At 40.4% G+C, this 20,760-nt stretch overlaps 1 pseudogene; it reads right to left on the bottom strand.

Moving 5' to 3' along the window:
* Nucleotides 1-555: 555 nt before the first annotated feature.
* On the bottom strand, nucleotides 556-20,559 carry LOC123780189 (olfactory receptor 6N1-like; annotated as a pseudogene).
* Between the last annotated feature and the right edge of the window lie 201 nt (nucleotides 20,560-20,760).

The raw sequence follows: 20,760 nt of genomic DNA, 5'->3' as shown, positions 1-20,760 counted from the left end.
ATTATTTTGCATCAGAACACCATGCTAGGGGACATTAAGAGGAATAAGAATGATGTTATTCCAGTCTTCAAGGGGGTTGCATAACTAACTGTTCAAGTGAGTGGAACAGTCAATAGCTGTTCTAGGATTTTAGAGCCAGTTCTGCTCAGTGGAGGGGCAAATAATGTAAGAAATAACAGAGGGGGAGGTGAATGTGCATGAAGCCTGAGGAGGGACACAGTAAAGGGCATTGCTAGGCAGAAGCTAAGAGGGTATAATAGTAAGTATTAGACAATAAGTTTGGATGGGAAGGGTATACTGACTATGTGTGTATAAAAATGTGCACGTGTGTATGTATGTGTGTACACACATATGGGTACATGTACATAAGGCAGCCAAAAACCTTAGTACCAACAGATGTTTCTATAAAAGAGAAAGAGCGAGACAGAGAGGGAGAGAGAGAAAGAATCAGAGAGGGAGAGAGATTTTTGTGGCATGCAGATTGGGTCTTTCACATTTTCCCCTAGCCTGATGGAGTTGCATTAGTCTGGCAAACTCAATTTTATCACACAAAGATTAACCTGGAGGTCCCAAAGACTTGTGTTTTAGGGCCCAAGGGAGGGTCCTTGCTATGCTGGCCAGTTCCCTGGAACTGTCCTGGAACAGCAGTGGCTTGAATCCCCAAGTACTTAGTCTAGTGTCTGGCACCATGACAAAGGAGGCCAGGAGGAAAGTGGTCTTCTCCACCATCTCAGGATCAGAACAGGCCAGATTCAATACAGGAGCCAGGTCACTGAAGAAGTGGTCAATCTCATAGGCTGCACGGAATGGCAGCTGGAAAGTCATGGCCACAGTCACCACAGAGGTTAGGAACTCATCCAGACAAAGCCCATCTGCAAACAGGATGCATGTGTGGAGGTTCATGAGGGATGGGTGCTGGAGGGAGCTGTAGATAGCAAGGTGGTGGTCAGAAGAAATGACTGGCAGCACAAAACATTCAACTACTGTAATGAACTGAAGAAGTAAAACTGGACCACACAACCTGCAAAGGAAATTGCCCCAGGATCTAAGAGAGGGTCTGCGGCATCTTAGGGGCAATGGAAGTAGTGTACCAGATCTCAAGGAAGGAAAGATTGGGCCAAAAGAAGTACATGGGGATTTGGAGGCTGAGCTCAAAGCAAGTGACTGTGAAAATGAAAATGTTACCCAGAATGGTCACTACATAGATGCCCAGAAATACCCCCACACTAAAAGACCATAGCCCATGGAGATTCCCAGATCCCAGGGGGAGAAATTCTTTGATCGTGGTCAGATTATCTGTGTCTCTAAGATTCAAACATCAGACCTGAAAAAAAGAGAAATATCAGCAATTGGAGAAAGAGCTCCAGAAGCAATAGCACCAGAAAGCCATATACTATAGAACTCAAAGGTTTTGTCTTTTCTCCTCCAAAACGAATTTTTTGTTTTGTTCTGCTAGGTATATTTATCTAATACTTGTAGCAGAATCAGAAACTATGCCCTGGAAAGTGAACACAGAGGGCATGTCCTCTGCTCTTTTTGGCTTTTTTCCTTGACATAACATGTGACAAGTCTACCTTTGGGAGTCTCAAAGTGGCAGGCAAACACTTCTTAATAGGGACATCATGTAGAAGTTTCTCTGAACTTCTGAAACTCAGCTTTTGAGACTCAATAAAAGCGTGAGTCCAAGATCCTAAAGTAACATCAGGAATTTCAGACCACATCTCCCACTGAACCCCTAAATCAGGGTAGCTTTCACCAGGAACATAATTAGAGGGAGGAGGGGAATTCAGAAATATTGATCTTAATGTACCTATAAGAAAAATAAGACTCTCTGCCAGGCTCTGGGGACACGTAGCTGATTGCTTCCATGGCATCAAATTCCTATGGAAATCGGGGGAAATGTATGTAAAGTTATTCACTTGAAACGTTAGAGAAAAATAATGTTCTATCCTTCATAAATGAAAATGACATTCCTGACTCAAAAACAAGTAGGATGTGCATTTAGAGTTTTTTTTTTCCAGCAGTGGCGATGGGTTTGCAGTGAGTCATGGCTGCAGCTCTCCCTTCCCCACAAGCCTCCCTCCCCCCACCAGAGCTCAAAGACTCATATTTGTGAAATGGCTGTCTGTTCTTAGTGCCTGGGCTGTGATAAAATGGAAAATTAGGCTGCGTTGTGGCCTAAATTGGGGATAAGTGTGAGGCCAGGGTTAAGGCCTTGGTTTAGGTGGTGTTCTAAACTGAAGCCTCAGTCTGGCCAGGGAATAAAGCAAAGCCATCTTTGCTGCTTTGCTTTGGTAATGACAATCTGTCCCTAACAGGTTACAGTTAAGTCATATTTTCTGTAGAGTAGATGAAATCCTATTTTAAATCCACTCAGGGAACTGGTTATTCAAAGGAATCTTATTAAGAATGCTTCTGTGACATGAAAAAATTTCTCCATAATTTACCTTTTGTACTAATCTGGATTGTTAATGCACTGGGCTTGTGTAAAGGAAGGTCCACCTATAATGGGGTATCTAGGACATTTAGGGTGCCTAAGGTGGTACTGAATATAATTACAGTGTATAAGGAAAATCAATCAGCAACTAGAGTTGTCCCTGGTGGTGACAGCTGCTTCCTAATTGGGGGATTAAACTGCAGTGTCCTATTACCATTTTACCTTGTCTTCAGAGACTGTCAGCCAGCATTCAGAACTGACATTAACATCATCAGATTTTTATCATTCCATCCCAAGTCTCATTAATTAATAATGAAAAAAACTTGATTTCCCCTTTTAGCTTACAAGTGTGTTCCTTAGTGCCTCCAAATTCAAAGGCACACCAGCATCCCTAAATCCTTTCCCATCCTCTCTTTTCTTGCAGTGAAGACAGGTTCATGCTGATGAAAAAAAGAGGCTTCAGCTGAGAATTCTATTCATTCTTTCATTCAGTATTTTCTTCGATTACCAGATATTTTTGGAGACTTGCTATGTGCTGTATATTGGGGGAGATAGGCATTGGGGATAAAATCAGGAGCAAGTAAGTCATGGTCTTAAGATCACCTCCACAACTGGGATGTAACATGACTAGCCATCAGGGAAATACAAATCAAAACCACAGTGAGATACCACCTTACACCAGTTAGAATGGCAAAAATTAAAAGACAGGAAACAACAAGTATTGGTGAGGATGTCGAGAAAGGGGAACCCTCTTACACTGTTGGTGGGAATGCAAGCTGGTACAGCCACTCTGGAAAACAGTATGAAGTTTCCTCAAGATGTTAAAAGTAGAGCTACCCTATGACCCAGCAATTGCACTACGAGGTATTTACCCCAAAGATACAGACATAGTGAAAAGAAGGAGCACATGCACTCCTATGTTCATAGCAGCAATGTCCACAATAGCCAAACTGTGGAAGGAGCCAAGATGCCCTTCAACAGATGAATGGATAAAGAAGATGAGAAGATGTGGTCTGTATATACAATGGAATATTACTCAGCCATCAGAAAGAATGAATCCTCATCATTTGCATCGACATGGATGGAACTGGAGGGGATTATGCCAAGTGAAATAAGTCAAGCAGAGAAAGATAATTATCATATGGTTTCACTCATATGTGGAACATAAGGAATAGCACAGAGGACCACAGGGGAAAGGAGGGAAAGCTGAATGGGAAGAAATCAGAGAGAGAGAGAGAAACCATGAGAGACTCTGGACTCTGGGAACCAAACTGAGGGTTACAGAAGGGAGGGGGGTGGGTGGATGGGGTCACCGGGTGATGGGCATTAAGGAAGGCACATGTAGTGATGAGCACCGGGTGTTATAAGCAACTAATGAATCGTTGAACACTATGTCAAAAACTAATGGTGTACTATATGCTGGCTAACTGAATATAATAAAAAAGAAAGTAACTGTAAAATTACTACTGTGATAAGTGTAACGAGGGAGGAATATGGGGTCTTAATACAAGGAATAATATGCCTGGAGATAAGATGGTCAGGGAAGATTGCTGTGAGAAGAAGGCTGTATTTCAGCTGAAATATGATAGCTATGTAACCAGCTATGAGAACAATCAGAGGGGAGGTACTAGAGGTAGAAAGGTAGCATGTGCAAAGGCCCTGAGTGAGACAAGCACCTGAATGCTGGAAGAAGTAAAACAACCAAGCAAACAACAAAACCAACTACTGTGGCTGGAGAACGACAGGTGAGGCAGGCTCTGAGGGAAGAGTGATAGGAGATGAGTTTGTGGAAGGTGTAGTCTGATTTACATTTTGAAAAGATCCCTTAGGCTTCTATGTGAAGAACAGACTCTTAGAGGCTTACAAGGACAGTAGGAATACTGGTGGAGAAGCTAATACAGTAATCCAGGTAAGAGATGGTAGCTAAGACCAGGCTGGGATGGAGCAAGGTGGATTAATTTGGGAGCTTTTTAATAAAAAAGAATAAAAGCTTGTCATTTATGACAACATGGATGGACCTAGAGGGTATCATGCTAAGTGAAATAAGTCAGAGAGAGAAAGAAAAATACCGTATGATTTGACTTATATGTGGAATCAAAAGAATAAAACAAACAAAAAACCCAAACAGATTCTTAAACACAGAAAATGAACTGGTGGGAGGTGGGTGAAGGGATGGGTGAAATAGGTAAAGGGAATTAAGAGTTACAAACTCCTAGTTATAGAAGAAATAAGTCATGGAGATGAAAAGCATAACATAGGGAACATAGTCAATAATATTGTCATCACATTCTATGGTGACAGATGGTGACCACACTTATGGTGGGCACAGCATAATGTATAGAATTGTCAAATAACTGTGTTGTACACCTGAAACTAATATAACATTGTATGTCAACTATACTTCAGTAATACATTTTTTAAAATTTAGGGTTTTTTACATAGGATAACTGATACATTTTTTGTACTTTTATGTATTCAAATTATACTTTAATAAAGAAGTTTAACAAAATGACATGGATTAAGCAACTACATGAATGATCATGTCTTTTCCTGAGATGGGAAGACCAAGTAGGTAATTTAGTTTGGGGGGGATTTTCTTTTGTCTTTCTTCCTTCATTCCTTCCTTTCTTTCTTCCTGCCTTTTCAAAAGATCTAGTGGGGTATGATCCTTGGCTGGGATGATAGTTTCAATCCTCATATGGGCCAACAATCTGCTAACAGACCAATCCTCAGCCCCAAGAGACAGAGCTCTCACTGTGGTCACACAGCAAGCTCTTAAGCTAAAGCCTGACAAATTCCTGCCTTTGGTTTCAAAATGGGCCAGGGAAGACAATGAATGGGTCAGCGTAACTCTTTACTCGCTCTGTAGAAATTGCTCAAAGCTCAGGGTTAGCAACAGCATATCAGGAGCATCCTCTGCAAATGAAGCACAGGAAAGCATAATTCCATGGGGACTATTAGACTCCCTTCATCGCGAGTCTCCACAAAACCTTTATTAATGGCAATCCAACTACCTAGAGCTTTCAATTATCTGAGATTTTTTAAAAATTCTGTTTTGTGTCATTTGCTTTTATGTGATAGAGAGACAGATAATGAAATGAGCTTAGTCAAGAAAACAATTTTCAGGAGATGTCCTAGGGTCAGAATACATTCAGTCCTACTCTTTCGCTCCTCTCCATCTCCTTTTGTAGTTCTGGCCAGTCAGAATTAATGCTCAAAATAATGGTCGGAGGCTCTGAAAGATCTTCAGTCAGCAAAGAATGGTTCAAGTATATCATTATACTTGATTTACTAGGCTGGGACAGTGCACTCAGATATCTTAGTGGATTTTTTTTTTTGCAAACATGGTGGAAAATAGCCTGTTCTTAACTTTCCTTTACCCAGAAAATCGAATTAGACATATACCCTTTCTCCTGGGATACCCTTAATCAGACTTTGCCCTGGTATTAATTCTCCTATGTCCATATAAACACCAAAAGGTATTCATTAGCATGAAAAATTGTTTGGTGCCCAATATAAAATAAAACCCCAAATTTGCCTCCTCCCATCACCACTGAGATGTTAATAGTTTCAAACATATAATCATAAAATTACAAGTGTAGCAGCATAGTTAAGAAGTAAGAGACTAACTATGGAAGCCCAAACTCATTACCTTTTCTAGAGTCAATCTAGGGAAACCTCTTAGAAAAAGGGGATGGTGCAGAGGAAGCCAAAAAACAGGTGAAGATTACAACTTCTGGAAGGAAAAGTATATAGTTTGATAAGGGGAGCAATGTTCGGGCTATCCCAATCAGATACCATATGCTCCAGCAATCCTACTTCTGGGAATATATTCAAAGGAAAGGAAATCACTATCTCAGAGAGGTATCCACCCTCCCTATGGTCATCACAGCATTATTCATAATAGCCAAGATATGGAAACAACCTAAATGTCCACTGATAGATGAATGGATAAAGAAAATGTGTGTATATGCAGTGGAATATTATTCAGCCTTAAAAAAGAAGAAAATCCTGCCATTTGTGACAACATGGATGAACCTAGAGGGCATTGTACTAAGTGAAATAAGTTAAACAGTGAAACACAAATGCTGTACGATCTCATATGTGTAATCTAAAAAAGATGAGTTCATAGAACCAGAGTGGAACCATGGTTATCAGAGGCTGGGGGTGGGGGGAATGGGGAGATATTGGTCAAAGGGTACAAACTTTAGTAATAAGATGAATAAATCCTGGGATCTAATGCCCAGCATGATGACAATAGTTACTAATGCTGCATTGTATACTTGAAATTTGCTAAGAAAGTAGATTTTAAGCGGTCTCACCACAAAAAGAGTTACTTGTGAGTGAAGAATGTGTTAATTAACTTGATTGTGGTAATCACCTCATAATACATGTATATTAAAACATTATGTTGTACATCCTAAAAACATCAGATTTCCAGTGTTCTCCCTCCCTCCAAACTCCTAACTCTATCCATAAAACAAAAAGTTAAGCAACAAACACATAACATTCAAATGTTCTCTTAGATCTTAATTCTCCCTAAAGTTATTCCTGGCTGATACCTGGGACAATTGTCTAATGATAGATGTCAGGGTTAATTGGTAGTACAGAAGATCATCTGGATAACCCAAGCCTCACTCTTTAAGTCACCCCTTAGTCCAAATACATATAAACCTGTTCCTGAAGCTGATGTTTGAGAAAGAAAAAGCTGGTGAGCAGGAAAACTACCCAGAGACAGACTCTGAAAGGGCAGAGAAGAAATCCTTACCTGGTACACTATGAGCTCTTCTACCAGTAGAAGAAGTTGATTTTTTGGGTCAACTCTTATGTAGGTGGTGTCTTTCTTGAATAATTCCTATTTGTGCCATGCAGCAGGAAATTTTGGTTAAAAGTTTCTTTTTCCTAAGACAGTCTCTTCAATAAATGGTGCTGGGAAAATTGGACAGCTACATGCAAGAGAATGAAACTTGACCACTATCTCACACCATACACAAAAATAAACTCCAAATGGATGAAAGACATCGATGTGAGACAGGAATCCGTCAAAATTCTAGAGGAGAACATAGGCAGAAACCTCTACGACATCAGCCAAAGCAACCTTTTTCATGATACATCCCCAAAGGCAAAAGAAACAAAAGATAAAATGAATTTATGGGACTTCATCAAGATTAAAAGTTTCTGCACAGCCAAGGAAACAGTCAGAAAAACTAAGAGGCAGCCCACGGAATGGGAGAAGATATTTGCAAATGACACTACAGATAAAGGACTGGTATCCAAGATCTACAAAGAACTTCTCAAACTCAATACACGAGAAACAAATAAACAAATCAAAAAATGGGCAGAAGATATGAACAGACACTTTTCCAATGAAGACATACAAATGGCTAACAGACACATGAAAAAATGTTCAAAATCATTAGCCATCAAGGAAATTCAAATCAAAAGCACACTGAGATACCACCTTACGCCAGTTAGAATGGCAAAAATAGACAAGGCAAGAAACAACAATTGTTGGAGAGGATGTGGAGAAAGGGGATCCCTCCTACATTGTTGGTGGGAATGCAAGTTGGTACAGCCACGCTGGAAAACAGTGTGGAGGTCCCTTAAAAAGTTAAAAATTGAGCTACCCTATGATCCAGCCATTGCACTACTGGGTGTTTACCCCAAAGATACAGACATAGTGAAGAGAAGGGCCATATGCACCCCAATGTTCGTAACAGCAATGTCCACAATAGCTAAATCGTGGAAGGAGCCGAGATGCCCTTCAACAGATGACTGGATTAAGAAGTTGTGGTCCATATATACAATGGAATATTACTCAGCTATCAGAAAGAACAAGTTCTCAACATTTGCTACAACGTGGACGGCAGTGGAGGAGATAATGCTAAGTGAAATAAGTCAAGCAGAGAAAGACAACTATCATATGATTTCTCTCATCTATGGAACATAAGAACTAGGATGATCAATAGGGGAAGAAAGGGATAAAGAAAGGGGGGGTAATCAGAAGGGGGAATGAAACATGAGAGACTATGGACTATGAGAAACAAACTGAGGACCTCAGAGGGGAGGGGGGTGGGGGAATGGGATAGGCCGGTGATGGGTAGTAAGAAGGGCACGTATTGCATGGTGCACTGGGTGTTATACACAACTAACGAACCATCGAGCCTTACATCGGAAACCAGGGATGTACTGTATGGTGACTAACATAATATAATAAAAAAAATCATTAAAAAAAAGTTTCTTTTTCCTTTGACTACAACTTGTAGAACATTATAGACAGCTCACTTTTTTTAATTTAAAATTTATTTAAATTCAACGACAGCTCACTCTTAAAGGAACTGCACATTAATGTGAGAAATGATTTTGTTATTTGTGTTTGTGTACCTTGAGACCTAGACACAAGCATTACTGAAAAGCCTGAAACAAACATTGTTGAGACCTAGAAACAGACTGGAGATAGACATTATTATCTGGTGACAGATATTTCTAATTCAACTATATTCTTCGGTGCCAAATACTTTTTTTTCCCCCTGTTCTGTTCCATTTGTCAACACGACAGACAATGAAATGGGCCAAGAGATATCTTGGGCCAAATGATATGTGATGTGCCATTATGTGACATACCTAGACTAAATGTGAAGAACAGCAACAATTATCCTGGTAAATTGTGCAAAGAATAATGACCTCATACTTTTAGTCTCAACTGTCAAGATACTTCATATAAAAATTTGAGGGTATAAATAATCTGTTTAAATGTAGTTTCTTAATTACCCTACCAATATAGACTCTAATAACGGCTTTTACTTTATAGCCACAATCTGAAATTGATGGAATTCAGAAAACATTTCATCAATAAAGCATTCCAGAAAAAAATAATAGGTCTCCACAATGCTAAATAACCAGTTTGAATGAGGAATTTACCTTTGAACAAGTTATATTTTTCTAATTGGCTTCTTATGTTTACCTTGTCCTCAGAGTCACAAAAGAGAATTTGCCACATTTTCTATCCTGCTCCATTCCCTTCTATCCAGGAGAACTGAAATATCCTGATCCATTATTTTAATACTTCTCTCCTCATATGCTCACAATGTGAGGCATCTGAATAGCAGTGACATTTATTTTCTTGCATCTTTCACTCATCCTCCTGATGTTTGACTGTGACAACGGGAAAAATCTTAGTACCCCTCCCACTTGCTGCTCTCTAATCTCCACCCTGTAGCATTCAAGAGCTGTATCTGTCACCACTCACATTTTCTTTTTGAAGCTTTCTGCTTCCAGTCTCCTCTTCTTTGTGGATCACGACAAATTTATAGCAGTGAGGAAGTTGCAATAGTCACAGTCACATGGTATCTTTGGTCCGTACTAGAGGATTTATCATGTCACAGGGAAGTAGTATTTTGGAGTAGAGAAGAGCATGGTCTTTTGTGTCCGACAGACCTGAGTTTGAGTTCTGGCTCCACCACATACTGTGTCTCTGGGCAAGTAACTTAACCTCTTGGTGCTTTAATTTTTTCAGCTGGAAAATAAACAATAATTATAATAATAAAACTACCTCATAGTGTTTTTGTTAGGGTTGAATTAGATTATCCATGTGAAGTGTTGGTGAGGTACCCAGAATTCTATAAGTGTTCAATCTCATTAACATTTTACATTGTATACATATATATATATATAGTTATGATTATACATATATATATTGTTTCATGCGTCATCTCCCTCACACAATTATAAGTGTCTGAAAATTAGGTGAAATCTTGAGTTTTTCAATTGCTGTCCTCTTATCTCCTTCACAAATCTAGCACAAGAAATGAGTGCCCAGTAAGATCTTAGTAAATATTTATTGGTATAACTTTTTCCCCATCCCAGCTCAAATCTGCTAGCTCTATTTTGGTCACTGCTGACAGAAACCTAAACAGATTTTTCTTACCTCTCATTGCCCTTGTCCTCCATAGAAGGACTAGCCACCATAACCCCATGGTTCTGGATATTTTGTTTATCCTGAAAGAGAATCAGGATCCACATTCAAGAACATTCTCAGTCGAGGTGCTGCTCTAACTGCCCAACTTAATATTCTACCTTAACTTCCTCCCATTAGGAAATCAGGTCCTGCCTGATTGTTCAGTGTGTTGTTCTCGTGAAAATCATTTATCCGTAAAGCTGTTTCCCAAGGGTAAGGTTTTTCCCCTCTACGGGGAAAGTTAAATAAAATGGTAAAGTATACAAAGAACATCCAGAATGTCTTGTGCCTACAAATTTCTCAGCAAAACCTGAGCTTTGAAGTTTGTGGGTTCAGAGGAGCCTATTACTACTCTGAAAGCCAAATTTTCCTGTTGTGATGAACAGGGCCAACCCTCAGCAACACTGGGATATTGGAAAAGGTTGATCTGTAGCTACTACATTTTCTCTTTCTCTCTCTCATTCATTCACCTTGGTTGACTCCATTTTCATCTTGTCTCTGAACCTTTTTCCTCTCTCCTCACCTCTAGCTCAGTACTTCTAGAAGTTCCTTTCAAATTATTTTCTCTTTAATTTGTAGTTAAATACACATTGATTTTTGAGGAGGTCATCTAATATAAAACTGAAAATAGACATGTGGTGGAAATCTTTTTTTATAATAATTTTTTATTATGTTATGTTACTCACCATACAGTACATCCCAAGTTTTTGATGTAAAGTTCCATGATTCATTACTTGTGTATAACACCCCATGCACCATGCAATACGTGCCCTCCTTAATACCCATCACCAGCCTATCCCATTCCCCTACCCCACTCCCCTCTGAAGCCCTCAGTTTGTTTCCCAGAGTCCATAGTCTCTCATGCTTCATTCCCCCTTCTGTTTACCCCCCCTTCATTCTTCCCTTCCTTCTCCTACCGATCTTCCTATTTCTTATGTTCCATAAATGAGTGAAACCATATGATAATTATCTTTCTCTGCTTGAAATCTTTGCACACAGTAGGCATTTAATATTTTGCTGACTAAAGAAGTGGAAATACAATTATTTCCTCTTGAGTATGTTCAGTAAGGAATAAACAGCTAACCAAAATTATTTTCAAACGTTCACACCCCCCAACAACCCTTCATTCAATACTGCTAGAAGACTGAAAATATCAGTCCTTTTTAGGCTCTGATCTGCAGTTCCATTTCTTGAACTCATTATGTATCTGGGATTCTACGAATGACAAGCTACAGAATCTCACTACTGCACTAGCTATGAAGGAAGAGTTTATTGAGAAAATTAATATTGTAAACAAGGTTGCAGGGGTCATGCTTAACCTCCTCAAGAGAACTGAGCACACCTAGTATAAATCAATATGGCTGATTACAAATGATTTATGTTTATTCATTAAAGCAGATATCTCAGACATCTGACAACCTTTGAAAGCTGTTAATTCAAGTTATTGTATATACTCAAGAGGAAAATGGCTGCATTTTAGATTTCCATTCTATTCTTCAGTCAGAAAATATTTACTGAATGCCTATTACATGCAGAATCCCACTTTTGGTATATCTCAAATTATATAATAGATGTGCTCCTTTAAGAAGTGTATATCTTTTGGGTCACCTGGGTGGCTCAGTCAGTTAAGCGTCCAACTCTTGGTTTCGGCTCAGGTCGTGATCTCAGGGTCTTGGGATGAAACCCCATGTCAGAGTCCCTGCTCAGTGTGGAGGCTGCTTGAGATTCTCTCTCCCTCTCCTTCTGCCCTTCCCCCCGCTCATGCTCTCTCTCTCTCTCTAGAATAAATAAATAAATCTTTAAAAAAAAAGAAAGAAAGGCAGCTGGAAGAACAGAGTAATGCTGTGATTAGGAGTCAGGAGCTGAGAGAGCCAATGTTTCTCAGCAGGCAGCATGTAAAATGCAAAGTTCATAAAAGCTTAATTTATAAGACTGTAAATTCCTTGGGGGCAAAAGCTGATCATATCTTATTTGTCTTTCTAATCACATAGCTTGGTGAATGGTTGAAAATTCAAAGGACACCAATCAGACTTATAGGTGATTCCACATGGTCACAACTTTGTACTTAGCAGGACTTACTTAGGAGATGGCAAGGAAGGAAAGTCTGGAAATTGGATGACTAGTTTTCAAAGTTTAGTTGTAGACTAAAAGCAAAGTTTGAGCTAGGCAATCTTCAAGAGCTGAAGAACGTTATTGATATGGAATGGTGATTGGTATCTGGACAGGCTAGTAAGTGCTGTTACATAAAGGAGTCTAATTTCCTGCTCTGTATTTTTATCAGAAGTTCGAGATGGAGAATTGGATCATAAGTTTAATGAACTCCTCTTGTAAGAATCTGTAGTAGATAGGAGGGTGGTTTTCATCAAAGCTTAAGTGGTAAGGACAAAGGGACAAGATCTGAGGTTGTTATAGGAACCTCTTTCCTCTCAAGGGCCATCAGCAGGATTAAATAATGGCCATGGTGCCCACTGCAATAATAAGGACCACAGAGTCTGGAGAAGAACAAGATGGAAAAGAAAATAAATAGGAGTAAGAGACAGGGGAAGAGAGACAGAAAAGGAGGGAGGGTGCTATTGCCACCACTAGCAACTTTAATCACTCCATAGTCATGGTTTACCAATCTCTGAGCCTTCTCCATTGTCTCTTTTCACCATTTAAGACTGTGTTCTCATGCCACAGTCAGGCAACAGATAGTTACTCAGTGCCTGTTCTGTACCACCTACTGTGGTAGGTGATGTGAGTGTTACAGATATAATTAGAATATGGTGGAGGGGGGAGAGTTTTGCTTTGTCTGGCACAGAAGGCTGATAGCTTTATTCCAAGGTGGGATGAAAAATGCCAAGAGAGGGATTCAAGCAAAGTGCTCGGGTTGGAGGAAGCAGAGAAAAGTACCTGAAGGGGGTAGAATTTGAGGTGTTTCTTGAAGGTTATGAAGGGCTTCAGTAGGTGAGATTGGGATAGAACATTCGGGGAAGATGAAATGGACTGAGCAAAGAGAGGAGATGGGTATAATACAGGTACAATTATAGCAAACTCTTGCCCCTTTTGTTGTTGTTTTCAATGCATCAAGTACTGTGCTGAGCACTCTGGGTGCATTGCCTCATTTAATCCTTATAATAATCCTATGGGGCAGGATTCCTTTCTTGTCCTTATTGTATGGATTAGAAAACTGAGACCAGAGAGACAATATAAATTGTCCAGTATCACACAACTATGAAGTGGCAGAACTTGGGCTTATCTGAGTCCAGGGATGATGCAGAAATTAACCAATAAACTATTTTCAAGTCAGGGTATGGAAAGCAACAAAGGCATAGCGTGGCTGGAGCATACAGCATGTGGAAGGAGGAATGGCACCTGCAGCCGAACTGTGGAGCATCTTATTGGCAGTGTAAGGAGTGGGGGCAGGATCTTGTAAACAACAGGAAACCATGGGAAGTTTTAAAGTAGTGGAGTGAGAGTCAAGGTGGTGCTTTAAGAAGATTAGTCTGTCAGCAGTACAGAGGATGGATGGGAAAGGGGAGACACTGGAGACAGTTAAGAGGCTATTGCAATATAATAGTCTGGGTGTAAGGTCGTGTATTAAGTACTTGAGCTAAGAAAGCCAAAGAGGAGAATGGACGAAGGAGAGACATTGTGAGGGGAAAAGAAAAAGAAGTAAAGAAATTGTGACTAACTGGGTATGGGGGTTGAGGGAGACAGAGAGGTAGGAATTAAATAGGTGACACTGAGGTGTGGAGGCTTTCTAACTAGAATGGTAATGCCATCACAGAGTTGTGGGACTCCTAGTTTGGGCTTGAGATTGAAGCTGGGAGAAATCTCTAAAAAGTGATCCTGTAACTATAGAAATGACTGAGATGAATGTGAGGAGAGACAAGAGCCAAGGGCAAAAGCTTGGGGGATGCCTCCATTGAGTTGATGTAGCCAAGATGGACAGCTATAATGGAGATTGGCAAGAAATGCTATGGGGGAAGGGAGGAAATAATGGAATAGGGATTTGGGGAAGGTGAAGTGATCAACATTATAGATATGGTAGAGAGGTCAGAAAAAAAGGAGGATAAGAAAATATTATTGATTTGGGTGGTAAGAAGTGATTGATAAGGAGCAGTTCCATAATAGAGCCAGATTTCAAGGGGATGCTGAAGAGAGAGAGAGTAGGGGTCACACATTAGAGACCGTGGCTACAGAGAATGCTCAGAAGAATTTTTGTGGTGAAATTAAAGGAACAAAATAGATACTTAAGGGGTATTAGGATTATTGAAAGACCTTCTTAGGGTAAGCATGATCCTAGCACATTTGTTAGCTGAAGGAAAATGTTAATTAACATTTGCTAGTACACATGTAGAGATTAAAGACTTGGGGTCAGGTCAGGAGTAATAGTGGTTGGAATAAGATCCTGATGAATGTACAAAAGGGTAGGATCAAGAGCTAGGCAGAATATTTGCTTTGGCAAATATGGGGATGGTATCTTCTTTGGAAAATGAAAAAAAAAGAAAAGAGGCCAACTGAAGTTACATAAATGTTTAGAGAAGGAGAGATAACTTTAAACTGGAAATATTCTGAATTTTCAAGGAAGTTTGTATGCCATGTGCTGACTGGTCTTGGTGTTGCCAGTAGATTATCTGCAGAAGGGAATGAGAGTGGGCATAGGGCTGACAGCTTCAGGAGTGTGTCCCCAGCAACTGGCACAGCGCCTGGCACAAAAGTACTCCATAAGTAGTTTTTTGAATAAATAAGTGAATAAGTGGACAGGATTTAGAACAACCGCTAAGAAACATGAGTCATGATGTCATAGTAAGTGAATAAAAGTATTGCAGAACAACAGCCACCAGAATGGAGAAGATGAGAAAGATAAATGACACCAGAGTTGGTGAGGACATGGAAGAACTGGATTGTCCACACGCTGTTGGAGGAAGTGTAAACTGATAGAACCATTTTGAAAACATTTGAAGCTGAACATATGCATGCCCCATGATCCAGCAATTCTACTTTCAGGTATATACCCAAGATAAATGAGCACATTACTTCACCTAAAGACATGAACAAGAATACCCATAACGAGACATAGAAAACTCATACACTCATAAAGGTTAGACGAGCTGGCTGAAGTTGCTTAGGTCATAAGTGGAAGAACTGAGATTTGAACTCAGGGCTTTCCCCCTTATAAAGCTTAGGCACCACACTGCTACTGGATGTCATTTATTATGCCCATCACTTTACATGAATTGTTGCTAATACTTACAATCTCACAATATGTATAGTATTACCTACATTTTACAGATTAATAAACTGAGGGCCAGAATCTGCTTGCACAAATTCACACAGCTAGTAAATGGTGGGTAAATTTTTCCCACTCAAGAGCTAAAGTGTGAACTCAGATTTGCCACGCTCCAAAATCCATGATCTTTTCTCTTCCATCAAGAGATGGAGGCTTTTCTCAAGTTTTGAGAAGTTTTAAGCAGAAGTATGGTGGACTGATGTAGTTGAAAACATAGGAATGGTTCAGTGAAAGAATCCTGGCTAACCCTCTTCACTGCCCAAAAGGCAAAGACCAAAGTAATCTCCTCTTCCATCTTTCTGTGATCTACTCACTTTATTTTAAGTGCCTGAGAGCCAATGATGGCTCTAGGTATACTGATCAAGTGGACAACTACTGTTTTAGCAGTAACCACTTACCTCCTTTTTCAATCCTTTCACTTACTGTATGCAACCCTCTCATATATTTCACACACACACACATACACACACACACACACACACAAGCACAGTTCTCTAAAACTGTCTCCTTACCAATCAACTCTTCACTGCAGAGGATTTGTTAAATACTCAAAGAAGTGTTCAGGCCCGAGGTGACTTAGTGGCTTTAGCCATCCAGTTTAGGGATACAGATCAAGAACTATCTCTACTCACCTATAATCCAATTTGAACTCCCTTCTCAGAGGGGTTGTTTAGAGTTTTGTGGTAAGTATCTCAGACTGTAGTTCTTCCCCGTGCCAAGAGCACCAGAACACTCCAACTGTAACCCTGATTCCCCACATCCTAATATCTTTTCCCTAAAAAGGCCCCTCCTTGACCTTAAATCATTGCTTTAATAGAAGCAGTTCTGGGAGGGGAGATTCTCTTTTTTTTTTTAAGATTTTATTTATTTATTTGACAGAGAGAGAGAGACAGCCAGCGAGAGAGGGAACACAAGCAGGGGGAGTGGGAGAGGAAGAAGCGGGCTCCCAGTGGAGGAGCCTGATGTGGGGTTCAATCCCAGGACTCTGGGATCACACCCTGAGCCGAAGGCAGACGCTTAACCACTGAGCCACCCAGGCGCCCCGGGGATGGGAGATTCTAACCAAGGTGGACTGAGCCCCAGAGGACAAAGCAAGTTTTGAGGACACCAGGTTGGGCACAGAGAGGCTCTGACCTCTGCCAGGTCTTCCCTTACTCCCAAACCAGAATCTTGCAGAAGAAGCTCAATTGCTCTTTCTGTCCCTTCTCTCACCCTCCCTCTGCTGAGTGGAAGATGTGAATTCATTGCCATGGCAACCTGTGGCTGTGCCTGATAGTCTCTTCTCTCAGCCAGTTCTAGGCCCTGGAAATCTGTTCTCAGTTCACTTCTAATATTCCCCAAACTAAACCTAATACCATATGCCAAGTTCTACAGTGTCTGTGTGTAGGTGATGGAGAGGCCCTCACTTGCATCCAAGGTAAGACAAACAAGAAAGAAGAAACAGAGTAATAGGAAAGTGCTTAAAAGTTGCTTTCTGGGGACAAGAAGATGAGGGCCACAAATTTAAGTTAATTAAGGGCTTACTACCTGTCATTCATGGTAATGTCCTGTCCCTTCTTTCATTTAATTCTCTCAAACAACTCTATGAAGTAAGAATCACTATCCTGATACACTGCAGGGATGAGGAAACAGAGAGGCAAAGTGACTTGCCTAACATTGCACAGCTGTGATTTCAACTTAGACTTTATCTGAGTTTCTAAAACACAGTCTCATTGGATGACACTGGTTTGTGGTTCTTCATTTTTTGGAAGGAAAGTAAGAGCTGCAGAGAAATCTTTCCTCAATCCATGTGCCTATGAATCTTTCACAGCCTTTCCCTGGGAATAGGCCCCCCTCCTTCAAATGTGGCTCTTCTTCAGATATCACCTTCTCTTTCATAGCTCATTTCCCCCCTCTTCATTAACCTCTTTCTACCTTCCTGAGGCTGTCTACAATTTCTGGTCACTTTTCTCACATTCTCAGGAAGATCCCTGACATGGTGCTTCTTCTGTGGCATGGGAAGGAGAGTGGGATGGGCTGATTTTCCTGACACAAACAGGACAGAGGGCACTTGTGTTAGTTTCCTATTGCTATAACAAATTACCATAAAATTTAGTGGCTTAAAGCAGTACAAATTTATTCACTGGGCTAAAATCAAGGTGTCAGTAGGGCTACGCTCCTCCTAGAGGTTCCAGAGGAGAATCTGTTTCCACGTCTTTTCCAGCTTCAAGAGATGCATTCTTTGTACTCCTTGGCTCATGTCCACTTCTTCCTTCATCAAAGCCAGCAGCCTAGCATCTTCAAATCTCTGTGTGAGAGATGTCCAGGGCCTAGAACTGGCCGAGAGAAGAGACAATTAGGCCCACCTGAATAACCCAAGGTAATCTCCCCATCTCCAGATTATTAATCTAATAGCACCTGCAAAATATTCTTTACTCTATATAAGGTAACATTCAGAGTTTACAGGAATTAGAAGCTGAATATCTTTGGGGGGCATTAATCAACTGACCACAGCATCCATGACAAACAATTGTATCCTTATAGCGGGAAGTGGTTGTCCTTCATCTCAAGTAGATGAACTGGGACCTCAAGAATTAGAGACAGAGTAGAAGGCATAAGCATGTACGAAGTTAGGAGAGTTATGTAAACTTGAATTGTTTTAAGTTGAAGTGAAAGACAGAGCAGGTGACTCCTGCTCTCTGAGGAAAGGTCTCTTTATTTGCATACTACCCCTGCAGAGAAAGGTAGAATGGAAGGTAGGACTTAGAGGTGAAGGTTTCTCTCATTCTCTTTTCCAAAATGGTTGCCTTATTGTTCTTCTGCTATGTGGGTGCTTTCCTGGCAGAGAAAGTTGGAGGAAAGAGTGAGGCAAAGGGGGGCAGCTAGAACCCCTCTCTATTTGAGCTCTATTCTCCCTCTTCATCTCCATATTCAATCTTCTCTTCCCTATCTTTGTGGCCAGTTGGGCACCTCCTGTTTGTTGGTAAGTGAGGCTAAAACAAAGTGAAGTCCAGGGTAATAGAGAATGGAGAAAAGGAGGCTTCTGTAAGAAAAGCCCTCATAGCATCCCACCCCAGGACAGAGAAACCTCCTCCATCAAGCAGTCTGAGGGAGGAGAGGAATTGGGGATGGATGCCAAGCAGAGTAAGCAGGAGTTACAGGGTTATTCTTTGATAACAATTAAATTCTTTTCCTTAACATTGAGTATTGCTATCTAGGATGTGGAGACCTTCAAAAACCCCTTTCCACAAGGTTCTCTGCCTGATGCTTATCACAAGGAAGAGCTTCAATCACATCTGGCAGGTCTGAACTAAAGCCTAGTGAAGAGAGTGGAAAGTAGGAATTTGGGGTGTTCAGATTCTGAAAACCATGAGAAGACTGGTTGGGATGGGAATGTGGAGGGTGTGCCTGGCCCCAGACTAAATTTTCATGGTCTTGGAGTGTCAGTAATAGCATCACAATCTCAGTGAGGTTTTGATTTATGAGCACCAGATGCAGAGTTGTGAATTGTGGTTTTTTTGTAGAGTTCACAGCTGCCTTCCCATATTTCGTTTCTGTTCCAGGATATCACATATTATATTGTTCAATGCTCCTCCTTATGTAAAACCTCATGGCAAATTCTTATCCAAACTCAGGGCCAGGAAAAAAAAGTTTGTTTCTCCTAGTGAATGTGTCTGTTTTCCTCTGCCAGACATGAAAGCAATGGAACCCATCATATGGAAGTACCCCTACTCCACACCCTAGCCAGAGGATTGACAAAAACTCTCCAGCTGTGTGAAAAACTTTGGGTCTGCTGAAAGGAGGAGTGTGAGAGGTGAGGAAGAAGCCAAGGACAGCTCATAGAGCTCTCTCAAAATTAGAGAAACAGAGTAAGTCACAACTTGTGAAAAGAACTGACCAGCCATATCCAAAAACCTAGCAGGTTGTTATGATGAACACTAAGTGTTATATGTAAGTGATGAATCACTAAATTCTACTCCTGTAACTAATATTACACTATATGTTAACTAACTAGAATTTAAATAAAAATTTGGAAGAAAAACAAACAAACAAACAAACAAACCTAACAGGGAATCCAGAGAAGTCCCCTGGCAACAATGAAGGCACCGTCAAATTCTAAGCTGAATCATGTTGGGGATTCTCTAGCAGAAAATTAGGAGCTGGGCCTGGTCTCTAGAGTTAGGAAGAAGCAGGAATATGTAGGAAACAGATTGCAGGCGAGTCTTCCTTTTGAGTATCACTGATTTAAAGGACCAAAAAGCTCTGGAAATTAGTAATGCTCAGAGAGACAAAAGAAAAGGCCTAATTGTCCATGGGAAGTATAGGAAGATCTGCTGATCTGATAGCTTTATAGAAGTACACTGAGCCAGCCATGATGGGGTATAAGAAATATTTGATTTTCTGAATCCTACTACCTCCCTAGACCAATTCAATTATACTTTCTTACTACCCTTGTTAATTGACCATGAGACAAATGGGTTGCATATTGCAAAAATCCATGTGGAGACTAGCATAAATGGTACTGTCATAATCCAAGTGTTAACATAGTATTTTGATTTTCACCTTGGTTGCCAGGAAACTCAGTTCTAGATTGTATGCTCGATTGTTTCAACATTTCAGAAATATGAGGGGGCGTTTAATATACTTTGTCTCCATCTTCTTCCCTTTACACTGCTTTTATTCTTTGTTAACAGATTTTTGTCTAATTGTACAAAGAATTTACCAACTGTTTTTTTTAAGTTTCTTTTTTAAAGTAGATGGAGAATAAATAAGCAAAAAAATATATGATATTTTCTTTGTGGGCTCATCAAATTCCTTGTATGCTCTTCTTTGGATTTAATGTGGTAGGGATATTGACTTTGACTCAGCCTATGCTCACCTTTGTTCTGCAGATTTGTTGCTATCGGCCATGAGGGGGTCTGAGCTAGTGTATGTGCTGTTAGCAACGGGTAAGTCACTGCTGCAAAGGAAGAAAGTACCTCATTTTGTTAGATGCTTTTATTACCCGTGGCATCACAATAACACTTTCCTCAGGTTTCTTGCCTTGGGAACACCTAATGGCAATATGGTTTTGGTACTTCAGTAACTAAAGCTCCTTTAATGGGGTCCGTG

This window comes from Ursus americanus, chromosome X (genome assembly GCF_024610735.1).
Source record: "Ursus americanus isolate L20-20 chromosome X, mUrsAme1.1.p, whole genome shotgun sequence".
NCBI classification, from domain to species: Eukaryota; Metazoa; Chordata; class Mammalia; order Carnivora; family Ursidae; genus Ursus; species Ursus americanus.
Note: the sequence above shows the minus strand (reverse complement) of the source record. Positions and strands in the feature narration are given on the sequence as shown.